At 39.5% G+C, this 15,061-nt stretch overlaps 1 protein-coding gene across 1 annotated transcript in view; it reads left to right on the top strand.

Annotated features, from left to right (window-relative positions):
* NPAP1 (nuclear pore associated protein 1) overlaps positions 1-15,061 on the top strand; it is a 207,983-nt gene that overhangs the window by 11,663 nt on the left and 181,259 nt on the right. The window contains exon 3 of the mRNA XM_063698419.1: positions 14,452-14,578. The gene's annotated coding sequence lies outside the window, so the exon portion shown is untranslated. The remainder of the gene's footprint in view (positions 1-14,451; positions 14,579-15,061) is intronic.

Below are 15,061 nucleotides of genomic sequence, written 5' to 3' on the forward strand. Positions count from 1 at the left end.
GTACTTGCCTTATTATCCCCATTACTACACAGGGCACCTGCTTCAGGCTTCAGGCACCTCATCAAGCTCCAGGGACTCTCATCCATTTTCTTCTTTCCCATCATATGCTCCATTACCCAGTCACCAGTTCATACATCAGTAACCACTTTTTCAAAGAAAGGTGCCTGCCCCACATATGTTAGAAGCCCTATTTTCGGGCACTTTGAGATAGTGTCTTTGTAGGATCTCACTAAAGACATTTTGGAAGACATGACTTCCAGACAAGATTGAGAAACACCAGTGACGGGGAACATAAATAATATTTCTACATTAGGAGTGTTTTCTTAGTTCAGAGATTCTCTTGTTCAATTTTTAAAGTTTTTTAAAGCCTTTGAGAATACCCTATGATAATTAAGTTCTGTTTATTATGCAGACTCCATCATGAATTCATGGCACCACACAGTCCCGTGATGCTATAACATCATGGATATCTTTTGTCCAGTGAGAGGCCCAAAAGCTGCAGCATAGACAATATCATAGTGTAGAAGGCTAACTAGGTGGTAAAATAAAAGCTTCTAATCATGGGGTTGTAGGCTAATTCCTGCTTACAGAGACCTGAAATGAACCTTTAGACACGAAGCATATGAAAGTGAGGCATGTTAGTGATACAGAGTGTGTTGTGCAGAGGTGGAAATAGCCTAATAGAAAAAAGGAAAGAAGAGCAGAGTACAACATACCCCAGCCCACCATGCAGTGATCTAAGAGATGGACACGGGCTGAGTGCTGACTCTGCATCTGTGCTGGTTAGACAAAGATCCCCACAGCAGGGAGGACTGTCCCCTCATCCCCCACACAGCTCCCAGTTCACAGGCCACACTAATTTATGGGAGAGCACCAGGGCTGTTCCAGGAACGATGCCCACAAAGCTTACTAAGCCATTGGACTATGCGCTACGCTCCCAGGGACATCCACGAAGTTAGGACTCTTTTTGCTTTTTCAGACCGTGATCATGGGCTACATTCTCCGTACCAGCTTCATAGTTCCAGTGAGTAAATAAATTCCTGCATCCAGGAGATGTGGAGTAAGAGATACAGCTGCCCTTGACCATATTTCTTACTTCCAAGAAGATTGTAGCAGTAATTCAGGTGCTATTATTTGGGACATTTATAATTCGATAAACCTTCTTACCCCTCTGAGATTATAATTGACCCCATAGGAAGGACAGCCTCATTTAAATTGATAATCTTAGGCAGGGTGCGGTGGCTCACACCTGTAATCCCAGCACTTTGGGAGGCCGAGGCGGGTGAATCACAAGGTAAGGAGATTGAGACCATCCTGGCTAACACAGTGAAACCCTGTCTCTAATAAAATACAAAAGTTAGGCGTGGTGGCGGGCACCTGTAGTCGCAGCTACTCAGGAGGCTGAGGCAGGAGAACTGCATGAACCCATGAGGCGGGGATTGCAGTGAGCTGAGATCGTGCCACTGCACTGCAGCCTGGGGGACAGAGCAAGACTACGTCTCAAAAAAAAGATTGACAATCTTAGCAAATGGAAGTTTGCTCTTTTCATTTCATTATAAGAGGAGTTTCTATAAGATCAGTGACTTGTCAAATCCCATTTTCTCTTCATTTCTATGTATGCATATGGTCTGTTATGATGTGTACTGTGAAGATCATTCATGACCAAACTATTCAGGAAAAAAAAAATCACCAAGTGGCAGGCCATGAAGGAGATGGAAGTAGATGTGTCTAAGTAGAGACTCATCTCTAGGTAGCAAGAGGGTCAATGAGTTCTGCGTGCCCAGGGTTAAGATAGGAAAGGTGATAGACACAAAACTGTGCTGCCGTGATATCCCTGGCACAGAGAACAAACACAGTGCCCAGAACTAAGCTCCCAAACTCTACCACCATAGCATGGAGGTTATGATTTCTCACAAGACAGTAAACCACCTGTGGCCACATTGTACTGAGGCTGGATTGGCCACCAGAATTCTCAGAAAGATGCTATTGAAGACATCTCGTTGTCTGACCACATCATGAGGCCTGAACCCAACCCTGTCTCCACCCTCTACCACGAATAGAGAATAAAGCTTAAAAGGTGCATGACTCCTATATTTGAAATTAGGGCTTTCTGTTCACTGAACTGAGCCCTCGTAGAAGCTGAAACTCTCAGTGCAAATATGCTCAACATTCTAAATTATAAATTATATGAGTTTCTTCTTCATGCAGTACAGACTTCAGGGAACACCAAGGCCTGTTTCATTTCCCAAGTATCAAAAAGTGGAGTTGACAAGAGTGACAAGTGGTCAGAGCAAAGCATTTCATGATGACTGTAACGTGCCTGCGTCAGCAGCGACTGCTTACAGTGAGATTCACATGACCATCGTTTATGACATAGGAAGAATAAAAGGAGAGAGAGAGAAAGATGAGTCGTTGATCGAAAGGAAGAATTGGATTTGGAAACCAACTTAGAATAGTCTCTGCTTATATTTCTGAGATTAAGGCAAACAGTCTCAAGATAAGTATTTCTGTCTTGAGAGAGCTGCACTCTGCAACTCTGTAAACTTTCAAGTAACACTTTACCATTTCTATCTTGCTTCTCCATGGGATCTTTGAGCCATGATTTATAAAATAACCTCTACATCTATGTTGTATTTTTGTAGTATCTGATATTCTCTTGAGGTCTTTCTTGGGACAATGGCTTCAAATTATAACCCTGTCCAACAAGACTCCAGGAAATTGGTCCTGGATGTTTACAGTTCACCTTTCATGGGATACTTATTTATCCGGCTGATGACTCAATGCCTAATTGTCCAATCCTTGACCAGGCATCCTTCTTACTGTAATTTGTTTTTATTTCCATAGGTTATTGGGGAATAGGTGGTTTGGGTTACATGAGTAAGTTCTTTAGTGGTGATTTGTGAGATTTTGGTGCATCCATCACCCGAGCAGTATACACTGCACCCTATTTATAGTTTTTGATCACTTGCCCCCTTCCCACCCTTTTCTCCTGTGTTCCCAGAGTCCATTGTGTAATTCTTATGCCTTTGCATCCTCATAATTTATCTCCCACTTATGAGTGAGATCCTACGATGTTTGGTGTTCTATTCCTGAGTTACTTCAATTAGAATAATAATCTCTAATCTCATCCAGGTTGCTGCAAAAGCCATTAACTCATTCCTTTTTATGGTTGAGTAGTAGTCATATATATATATGCCATATATATATATATATATATATGGCATATATATATATGGCAGTTTCCTTATCCACTCATTGATTGATGGGCAATGGGGTTGGATTACTGTAAACATTTAAATACTGTCAGATGCCCTTATGACACTTTTCAGACCTGTGACCACTACATTCATATCAAGACAGCCACTTTCTAGGAAAACTCTGAATTGGAAAAATGTTGACTTCAGGTGTGTTGGTCATGTGAGACACAGAGGAGGCCACTCAACAGAGCACATGAAATAAAGTAAGCGGTGTATTTCTTACAGGTGAGGTTCACTGGGCACCATCGTAGGGTCTACCTGACACGTCAAGTATTCTCCAATCTGCAGATTTCTCAGTCTTCACTTATTTTTTGTGAACTTGACTTTTTTCAAAAGTACAGGTAAGGTATTTTATAGGGTTTCCCACAATATGAATTTGTCTCATGATTTCTCATGATTAAACTGGGACCATAAATACATTAAAACCATGTATGTGTGCTTGAAGACCAGAAAAATAAACATTATAGATATTAGAAATATAAACATAGAGGTAAATATAATAAACACAAATTAGAGGATAACAAATAATTCACAGTAATAGCTACTTTCAGTGATTGAGGAAGATGGTGAAGCTAAGGAGATGCACTAAGGGCCATCAAACATATTGCTCATGTTGTTTTATAAGGTCAGCAGTGACTTTAAAGATAAAGAAACCTTATAAATTTAAGAATGGTTTTAGGTTTACAGAACAGTTGTAAATGTAGTACATAGAATTTCCACATATCCCACGAAGTTTCCATTTTTATGAAATTCTTACATTAATGTAGGACATTTGTCAAACCAATCAGTTTTATAACACTATAACTACTCTTCATACTTATTCATTTTTTTTTAGTTTTTACTTAATGTCCTGTTTCTATTCCAGAATCTCATCCAGGATACCTCATGACAGGTACATGTCATGTCTCCTTAGAATTCTCTGACTGTCACAGTTTCTCGGAGTTTCCTTATTTTTGATGACATTAATATTACTAATGTGGGATTCACCTGATGTTTCTCTAATGATAAGACTGGATTCGTGGGTTTAGGGGAGGAAGATCACGAGGAAAAGTGTCATTTTTATTTATTTAATTTTGAGACAGTGTCTCACTGTCTCGCCCAGACTGGAGTGCAGTGTCATGAGCTTGGCTCACTACAGCCTCCATCTTCTGTGCTTAAGGATCCTCCCCTCTCAACCTCCAGGGTAGCTGAGACTACGGGTATGTGCCACCATGCTGGACTAATTTATTGTTGTTGTTGTTTGTTACTTTTTTTGGTAGAGGCAAGGTTTCATCATGTTGCCCAGGCCGGGGTCAAACTCCTGGGCTCAAGTGATATTTATTTTGTTATAGAGATGGGGTCTTAATGTGGTGGCCAGGCTAGTCTGGGATTACAAGCGTGTGCCACTGTGCCTGGCCAAAAAGTGCCATTCTCATCATATCGTACCAAGAGTACAAACTCAACAAGAGTACAAACTATCAACCAGAGTAGACATTCATTATTGGCAGAATGTTTACAAATTCCATTAAACCTTCACCATAAACATGTGCCTATTCTCTTCCAATTATTTCATGTGTATTAATTTATTCATTTATACATGCATCTTTTATTTATATCATTATCTAAATATGGAGATTTATTTTAAAATGCATATGTGCTATTTTTTTTTTTTTTTGAGACAGAGCCTTTCTCTTTTGCCCAGGCTGGAGTGCAATGGTTTGATCTCAGCTCATTGCAACCTCTGCCCCCTGGGTTCAAGCGATTCTCATGCCTCAGCCTCCCGACTGGCTGGGATTACAGGCATGAGTCACTACACCTGGCTCAGTTTTGTATTTTTAGAAGAGACGGGGTTTCTCCATGTTGGCCAGGTTGGTCTCAAACTCCATACCTCAGATGATCCACCCTCCTCGGCCTCCCAAAATGCTGGGATTACAGGCATGAGACACCATGCTCGGCTGCTTTTTCTTTTTTAATTATTATTATACTTTAAGTATTAGGGTACATGTGCACAATGTGCAGGTTAGTTACATATGTATACATATGCCATGCTGGTGTGCTGCACCCATTAATTCGTCATTTAGCATTAGGTATATCTCCTAATGCTATCCCTCTCCCCTCCCCCGACCCCACAACAGTCCCCAGAGTGTGATGTTCCCCTTCCTGTGTCCGTGTGTTCTCGTTGTTCCATTCCCGCCTACGAGTGAGAATATGTGGTGTTTGGTTTTTTGTTCTTGTGATAGTTTACTGAGAATGATGATTTCAAATCTCATCCATGTCCCTACAAAGGACATGAACTCATCCTTTTTTATGGCTGCATAGTATTCCATGGTGTATATGTGCCACAATTTCTTAATCCAGTCTATCGTTGTTGGACATTTGGGTTGGTTCCAAGTCTTGGCTATTGTGAATAGTGGTGCAATAAACATACATGTGCATGTGTCTTTATAGCAGCATGATTTATAGTCCTTCGGGTATATACCCAGTAATGGGATGGCTGGGTCAAATGGTATTTCTAGTTCTAGATCCCTGAGGAATCACCACACTAACTTCCACAATGGTTGAACTAGTTTGCAGTTCCACCAACAGTGTAAAAGTGTTCCTATTTCTCCACATCCTCTCCAGCACCTGTTGTTTCCTGACTTTTGAATGATTGCCATTCTAACTGGTGTGAGATGGTATCTCATTGTGGTTTTGGTTTGCATTTCTCTGATGGCCAGTGACGGTGAGCATTTTTTCATGTGTTTTTTGGCTGCATAAATGTCTTCTTTTGAGAAGTGTCTGTTCATGTCCTTCACCCACTTTTTGATGGGGTTGTTTGTTTTTTTCTTGTAAATTTGTTTGAGTTCATTGTAGATTCTGGATATTAGCCCTTTGTCAGATGAGTAGGTTGTGAAAATTTTTTCCCATTTTGTAGGTTGCCTGTTCACTCTGATGGTAGTTTCTTTTGCTGTGCAGAAGCTCTTTAGTTTAATTAGATCCCATTTGTCAATTTTGTCTTTTGTTGCCATTGCTTTTGGTGTTTTAGACATGAAGTCCTTGCCCATGCCTATGTCCTGAATGGTAATGCCTAGGTTTTCTTCTAGGGTTTTTATGGTTTTAGGTCTAACGTTTAAGTCTTTAATCCATCTTGAATTGATTTTTGTATAAGGTGTAAGGAAGGGATCCAGCTTCAGCTTTCTACACATGGCTTGCCAGTTTTCCCAGCACCATTTATTAAATAGGGAATCCTTTCCCCATTGGTTGTTTTTCTCAGGTTTGTCAAAGATCAGATAGTTGTAGATGTGTGGTGTTATTTCTGAGGGCTCTATTCTGTTCCATTGATCTATATCTCTGTTTTGGTACCAGTACCATGCTGTTTTGGTTACTGTAGCCTTGTAGTATAGTTTGAAGTCAGGTAGCGTGATGCCTCCAGCTTTGTTCTTCTGCCTTAGGATTGATTTGGCGATGCGGGCTCTTTTTTGGTTCCATATGAACTTTAAGGTAGTTTTTTCCAATTCTGTGAAGAAAGTCATTGGTAGCTTGATGGGGATGGCATTGAATCTATAAATTACCTTGGGCAGTATGGCCATTTTCACGATATTGATTCTTCCTACCCATGAGCATGGAATGTTCTTCCATTTGTTTGTATCCTCTTTTATTTCATCGAGCAGTGGTTTGTAGTTCTCCTTGAAGAGGTCCTTCACATCCCTTGTAAGTTGGATTCCTAGGTATTTTATTCTCTTTGAAGCAATTGTGAATGGGAGTTCACTCATGATTTGGCTCTCTGTTTGTCTGTTATTGGTGTGTAAGAATGCTTGTGATTTTTGTACATTGATTTTGTATCCTGAGACTTTGCTGAAGTTTCTTATCAGCTTAAGGAGATTTTGGGCTGAGACAATGGGGTTTTCTAGATATACAATCATGTCATCTGCAAACAGGGACAATTTGACTTCCTCTTTTCCTAATTGAATACCCTTTATTTCCTTCTCCTGCCTCACTGCCCTGGCCAGAACTTCCAACACTATGTTGAATAGGAGTGGTGAGAGAGGGCATCCCTGTCTTGTGCCAGTTTTCAAAGGGAATGCTTCCAGTTTTTGCCCATTCAGTATGATATTGGCTGTGGCTTTGTCATAGATAGCTTTTATTATTTTGAGATACGTCCCATCAATACCTAATTTCTTGAGAGTTTTTAGCATGAAGTGTTGTTGAATTTTGTCAAAGGCCTTTCCTGCATCTATTGAGATAATCGTGTGGTTTTTGTGTTTGGTTTTGTTTATATGCTGGCTTACATTTATCGATTTGCGTATATTGAACCAGCCTTGCATCCCAGGGATGAAGCCCACTTGATCATGGTGGATAAGCTTTTTGATGTGCTGCTGGATTCGGTTTGCCAGTATTTTATTGAGGATTTTTGCATCAATGTTCATCAAGGATATTGGTCTAAAATTCTCTTTTTTGGTTGGGTCTGTGCCCGGCTTTGGTATCAGGATGATGCTGGCCTCATAAAATGAGTTAGGGAGGATTCCCTCTTTTTCTATTGATTGGAATAGTTTCAGAAGGAATGGTACCAGTTTCTCCTTGTACCTCTGGTAGAATTCGGCTGTGAATCCATCTGGTCCTGGACTCTTTTTGGTTGGTAAGCTATTGATTATTTCCACAATTTCAGAGCCTGTTATTGGTCCATTCAGAGATTCAACTTCTTCCTGCTTTAGTCTTGGGAGGGTGTATGTGTCAAGGAATTTATCCATTTCTTCTAGATTTTCTAGTTTATTTGCATAGAGGTGTTTGTAGTGTTCTCTGATGGTAGTTTGTATTTCTGTGGGATCGGTGGTGATATCCCCTTTATCATTTTTTATTGTGTCTATTTGATTCTTCTCTCTTTTTTTCTTTATTAGTCTTGCTAGCAGTCTATCAATTTTATTGATGCTTTCAAAAAAACCAGCTCCTGGATTCATTAATTTTTTGAAGGGTTTTTTGTGTCTCTATTTCCTTCAGTTCTGCTCTGATTTTAGTTATTTCTTGCCTTCTGCTAGCTTTTGAATGTGTTTGCTCTTCCTTTTCTAGTTCTTTTAATTGTGATGTTAGGGTGTCAATTTTGGATCTTTCCTGCTTTCTCTTGTGGGCATTTAGTGCTATAAATTTCCCTCTACACACTGCTTGAATGTGTCCCAGAGATTCTGGTATGTTGTGTCTTTGTTCTCGTTGGTTTCAAAGAACATCTTTATTTCTGCCTTCATTTCGTTATGTACCCAGTAGTCATTCAGGAGCAGGTTGTTCAGTTTCCATGTAGTTGAGCGGTTTTGAGTGAGTTTCTTAATCCTGAGTTCTAGTTTGATTGCACTGTGGTCTGAGAGATAGTTTGTTATAATTTCTGTTCTTTTACATTTGCTGAGGAGAGCTTTGCTTCCAACTATGTGGTCAATTTTGGAATAGGTGTGGTGTGGTGCCGAAAAAAATGTATATTCTGTTGATTTGGGGTGGAGAGTTCTGTAAATGTCTATTAGGTCCGCTTGGTGCAGAGCTGAGTTCAATTCCTGGGTATCCTTGTTAACTTTCTGTCTCGTTGATCTGTCTAATGTTGACAGTGGGGTGTTAAAGTCTCTCAGTATTATTGCGTGGGAGTCTAAGTCTCTTTGTAGGTCACTCAGGACTTGCTTTATGAATCTGGGTGCTCCTGTATTGGATGCATATATATTTAGGATAGTTAGCTCTTCTTGTTGAATTGATCCCTTTACCATTATGTAATGGCCTTCTTTGTCTCTTTTGATCTTTGTTGGTTTAAAGTCTGTTTATCATAGACTAGGATTGCAACCCCTGCCTTTTTTTCTTTTCCATTTGCTTGGTAGATCTTCCTCCATCCTTTTATTTTGAGCCTATATATGTCTCTACCCGTGAGATGGGTTTCCTGAATACAGCACACTGATGGGTCTTGACTCTATCCAATTTGCCAGTCTGTGTCTTTTAATTGGAGCATTTAGTCTATTTACACTTAATGTTGTTATGTGTGAATTTGATCCTGTCATTATGATGTTAGCTGGTTATTTTGCTCATTAGTTTATGCAGTTTCTTCCTAGCCTCGATGGTCTTTACAATTTGACATGATTTTGCAGTGGCTGGTACCGGTTTTTCCTTTCCATGTTTAGTGCTTCCTTCAGGAGCTCTTTTAGGGCAGGCCTGGTGGTGACAAAATCTCTCAGCATTTGCTTGTCTGTAAAGTATTTTATTTCTCCTTCACTTATGAAGCTTAGTTTGGCTGGATGTGAAATTCTGGGTTGAAAATTCTTTACTTTAAGAATGTTGAATATTGGCCCCCACTCTCTTCTGGCTTGTAGAGTTTCTGTGGAGAGATCCGCTGTTAGTCTGATGGGCTTCCCTTTGTGGGTAATCCGACCTTTCTCTCTGGCTGCCCTTAACATTTTTTCCTTCATTTCAACTTTGGTGAATCTGACAATTATGTGTCTTGGAGTTGCTCTTCTCGAGGAGTATCTTTTTGGCGTTCTCTGTATTTCCTGAATTTGAATGTTGGCCTGCCTTGCTAGATTGGGGAAGTTCTCCTGGATGATATGCTGCAGACTGTTTTCCAACTTGGTTCCATTCTCCCTGTCACTTTCAGGTCCACCAGTCAGACGTAGATTTGGTCTTTTCACATAGTCCCATATTTCTTGGAGGCTTTGTTTGTTTCTTTTTATTCTGTTTTCTCTAAACTTCCCTTCTCACATTATTTCATTCATTTCATGTTCCATCACTGATACCCTTTCTTCCAGTTGATCGCATCGGCTCCTGAGTCTTCTGCATTCTTCACGTAGTTCTCGAGCCTTGGCTTTCAGCTGCATCAGCTCCTTTAAGCACTTCTCTGTATTGGTTATTCTAGTTATACATTCGTCTAAATTTTTTTCAAAGTTTTTAACTTCTTTGCCTTTGGTTTGAATTTCCTCCTGTAGCTCAGAGTATTTTGATCGTCTGAAGCCTTCTTCTCTAAACTCGTCAAAGTCATTCTCCATCCAGCTTTGTTCCGTTGCTGGTGAGGAACTGCATTCCTTTGGAGGAGGAGAGGCGCTCTGCTTTTTAGAGTTTCCAGTTTTTCTGCTCTGTTTTCTTCCTCATCTTTGTGGTTTTATCTACTTTTGGTCTTTGATGATGGTGATGTACAGATGGGTTTTTGGTGTGGATGTCCTTTCTGTTTGTTCGTTTTCCTTCCAACAGACAGGACCCTTAGCTGCAGGTCTGTTGGAGTTTGCTAGAGGTCCACTCCAGACCCTGTTTGCCTGGGTAACAGCAACGGTGGCTGCAGAGCAGCGGATTTTTGTGAACCGCGAATGCTGCTGTCTGATCGTTCCTCTGGAAGTTTTGTCTCAGAGGAGTGCCTGGCCGTGTGAGGTGTCAGTCTTCCCCTACTGGGGGGTGCCTCCCAGTTAGGCTGCTCGGGGGTCAGGTGTCAGGGACCCACTTGAGGCAGTCTGCCCGTTCTCAGATCTCCAGCTGCGTGCTGGGAGAACCACTGCTCTCTTCAAAGCTGTCAGACTGGAACATTTAAGTCTGCAGAGGTTACTGCTATCTTTTTGTTTGTCTGTGTCCTGCCCCCAGAGGTGAAGTCTACAGAGGCAGGCAGGCCTCCTTGAGCTGTGGTGGGCTCCACCCAGTTGGAGCTTCCAGGCTGCTTTGTTTAAGCAAGCCTGGGCAATGGCGGGCACCCCTCTCCCAGCCTCGCTGCCGCCTTGCAGTTTGATCTCAGACTGCTGCGCTGGCAATCAGTGAGACTCTGTGGGTGTAGGACCCTCCGAGCCATGTGCGGGATATAATCTCCTGGTGCGCCATTTTTTAAGCCGGTCGGAAAAGCGCAGTATTCGGGTGGGAGTGACCCAATTTTCCAGGTGCCGTCTGTCACCCCTTTCTTTGACTAGGAAAGGGAACTCCCTGACCCCTTGTGCTTCCCGAGTGAGGCAATGCCTTGCCCTGCTTCAGCTCACTCTTGGTGCGCTGCAGCCACTGTCCTGTGCCCACTGTCTGGCACTCCCTAGTGAGATGAACCCAGTACCTCAGATGGAAATGCAGAAATCACCCATCTTCTGCAGCGCTCACGCTGGGAGCTGTAGACCGAAGCTGTTCCTATTCAGCCATCTTGGCTCGACCTCCGCTATTTTTTTTTTTTAATTGCACAAATTGTTCCATTGTTGGCTATTGGAAGGTTTTTAAGTTTTCTCTTGTATCACTTTGAAATACCTCCATAATTAAAGTTTGATGTTGTGTGGTTGGTTGGTTTTGTTGTTGTTTGGCATTTTCTTTTGTTCAGTCACTATTATATGCTCCAGTCTGTGAATTTAATTGTGCTCCAGGATAATTTGGTAATTTTATAATTTCTACGAATGTTTCCAACACCATATGACCTAATCCAGCACCATATAAATGGATCCACTCATTCTCATTTGTATGTAATCTAGCACTCCCTGCAAGCAAGTTGATGTTGTTAATTTAATCACACTACCTGAACAAGGTATATTGCTATGTAAAAAAATACAAGTTGAAACAGTCAAAATACTGTGTAATTCCATTTATATGACTCTCTAGAAAAGGATAAAGTGTAGTGTTAGCAAAGAGTTCAGTGGTAACAAGGGGCTTGGGAGAGAGAAAGGTGTAAACAGTGAACTACCAAAGATTTCTTTTGGGCAGTGCAATTACTCTCTTTGATACTGTAATGGTGGATACACAATAATGTTTTCCAAATCCTGAAGAACTTTGTAACCCAAAGAGTGTAGCTAAATTATGCAAATTAAAAACCTTATTTAGTAGGTAACAAGTTTGCCTTTTCACAGTATTTTACCTTTTCCAACTTACATTTTTTAGCAATATGCTTTTTAGATTTTTGAAGCATACCTCATGGTTTTTAGATTTCCCTTCACCTAATTTTTGTAGGACAGGTGAGTCACACAATTGGGGCTTATCCTGAGAGGGTTATTAGCTTTGTCCAGGAAAGAATTTAAGGGCAAGTGGGTGATGTTAGACTGCAATATTTTATTGAATGGTACTGCTCCTAGCAGAGCAGGGCTAACTCTTAAGCAGTGTGTTCAGAGTTGGCAACATATAGGCCTCTTGGCAACTGTATTTATATTCAATCAACCCCACTTTTAATTATACACAAATTGAGGGGCAGGTCAATGCAAATTGAGGCAGGAAAGGGGCAGTGACTTCTAGGCTGTCTCCATGGAAAGGGGCAGTAACTTCTGAATTGTGGCCATGTAATTTGTAAACACTTATGTTGTTGGTAGGAGTGTCTTATGTGAGTGACAAATGAAGACTGCCAGGGATCACATTTTCCACAATGTACAGGCTTCTGCCAGTTTTTTCACTTTATCCTGTCTGGAGCAGATCTTATTTTGGTCATCAACGTTGTGAAACCAGAAAACAAGTCCTTCCAGTCTCCTACCTCATAGTGACAAAAGACATTGAGCATATTTTCATGTGATTTTGGATACAACTATGGCTTTTTGAGAATTGGCTATTTAAGATTTTGCCATTTTTGATTGGGATATTTGCCTTTTTAATTTTGAGTTGTAAGACATTGTGTATTCTGGATAATAGACCATTACCACCTATAAAATTTGCAATTTTCAAATATTTTCTGCCATTCTTTGGGTGCCTCTTTATATTTGATTGTGGACTTTAAATTGCAAAAGGTTTTAATTCTAATGAGGTTTAACATTTCTATATTTTCTACTTTCCTTTGTGATTTTTCAGTGTCGTATCTTAAAACATTGTTTAACCAAAGACCACAAAGATGTATTCCTGTGTTCCGTTTTATGGGTTGGTTCTGTTTAGCTCTTATGTTTAGATGGATTATCATTTTGAGTCAATTATGTTTCTGGTATGAGGCAAGAGTCTAACTTGCATGTGGATATCCACTTGACCCAGAAACATTTGACAAGAAAATATTGCTTCATACCTAATTTATTTGGCCACATTATAAAAGCATTTCACCATAAATGTAAGGATTCATTTTTGAGTATTATATTCTACTCCATCGATGAATACATATATCCCTATATTAGTACCACAAATCTTGATTACTATTACTTTGTAGTAAGTTTTGAAATCAGGAAGCATATGTCTACTATGCAAACCCTTTTTGTCCTTCTCGAGAGTGTTTTAGCTGCTCAGTATATTATATATAATTTTAGGATAAGCTTCTGAATTTCGGGGAAGGTAATGCCACCTGGGGTTTTGAGAGAAGTTGCATTAATTTTATAGATCCATTTGGAAAATATTGCCAACCTAACAATATTAACCCTTCTAAACAATGAGCATTCAAATATTTTCTATTAATTTTGTTCAATATGCATTCTATCATTTTTAGTGTACATATCTTATACTTAATTTGATAAGCTTATTCCTAAGTATTTTTGATGCAATCTCAATTGGAACGGTTTTCTGAGTTTTGTTTTTAGGTTGTTAATTGCTAGTATAGAGAAATTAAAAATATTTTATATATTTTATATGCTGCAGACTTCTTTGAACTCATCTTTAAATTCTAAACATGTTTGATTAGAGTCCTTTGGACTTTTTTGTACATGAGATCATGTCATTTGCAAACAGTGAGAGTTTGACTTCCTTTCCATATTAGAAACATTATATTTATTTTTCTAAATGAATTGACCTGTCTACATTCTCCAGTACAATGTTGCAAACAAATGTCAACAGTGGAAATATCTGACTTGTTTCTAATATCAGAGAAATTAGTGAACCTTTCAGATTACTTATGATGATACGTGAGCTTTTCATAGATGCCCTTTGAAATGAAGAAAGTTCTCTTATCTGCCTAATTTGTTGCATGTTTTTATAATACTGAATCTGGGAATTTTCAAGTGCTTCTTGCACACCTTCTGAGATGATTGTGTAGTTTTTATTCTTTATTAGTATAGTGTATGACATTAATTGTATCATATGTTGAACCAAATTTGCATTCCTGAGGTAAATACCCTTTGCCATAGTGTATAATACTTTCTACATGTTGCTGATTTCATTTGATAATATTTCCCTGGTGATTTTTGTCTCTGTATTTATAAGGCATATTGGTCTTCATTTTCTGTGTTTGAAATGTCTTTGTGTAGTTGTTTAGTCAGGGTAAACGAATTCATAGTATACAATGGGAAGTGATCTATTTTCTACTTCATTATTATTGTATTGTTTTGAAATATTTTTGACAAATTAGTATTAATTTTCTGTGATTTTAATAACACATCAGTGAGTTCCTGATGAGGGCAGGGAAGTGAATCCTAAGAACAATCATGTGAGTTTGGAAGGAGACCCTTCCCCAGCTGAGCCTCAGCCTGAGCCATCACCTACATCTAGACCAAAGACCCAGAGAAACTGTGAGTAGTATGTGTGTCGTTCTGAGCCACTAAGGTATGTAGTAATTTGTTATGCACCAAGTAGTAAGTTATATACCTGACAGTAATTGTAAGGTGGTATTGTGGATTAGGTCCTGGAAGAGATAAGTATATCATTATTAGAAAACCTGGTAAAATATGAAGGAAGTTTGTAGATCAGTTAATAGTCTTGAAAAACAGTTAAATTCTTAGTTTTCATAAATATGCTATGGTTATAATAGATATTCATACTCTAATTAGCTGAATGGTATATGAAACTGTCTGTATTTACCTATGTGCATTTAGTAAATCTGCAGTTATTTCAAAATCAATGTTTTTTTAATATTATTATTATTTTTTTTTAAAAGTAAGCAAGTAAAGACATCAGCAAAAAACTTTTGCCTCCAGATACAAGTAGGCATGTAGGGAGAGAACAGTAAACTAGCTTTTCTTTTCTAGGCAACATTTGAAACCCAGGTGCCACAG

The sequence above is a fragment of the Gorilla gorilla genome, chromosome 16, assembly GCF_029281585.2.
Source record: "Gorilla gorilla gorilla isolate KB3781 chromosome 16, NHGRI_mGorGor1-v2.1_pri, whole genome shotgun sequence".
Classification (NCBI taxonomy): domain Eukaryota; kingdom Metazoa; phylum Chordata; class Mammalia; order Primates; family Hominidae; genus Gorilla; species Gorilla gorilla.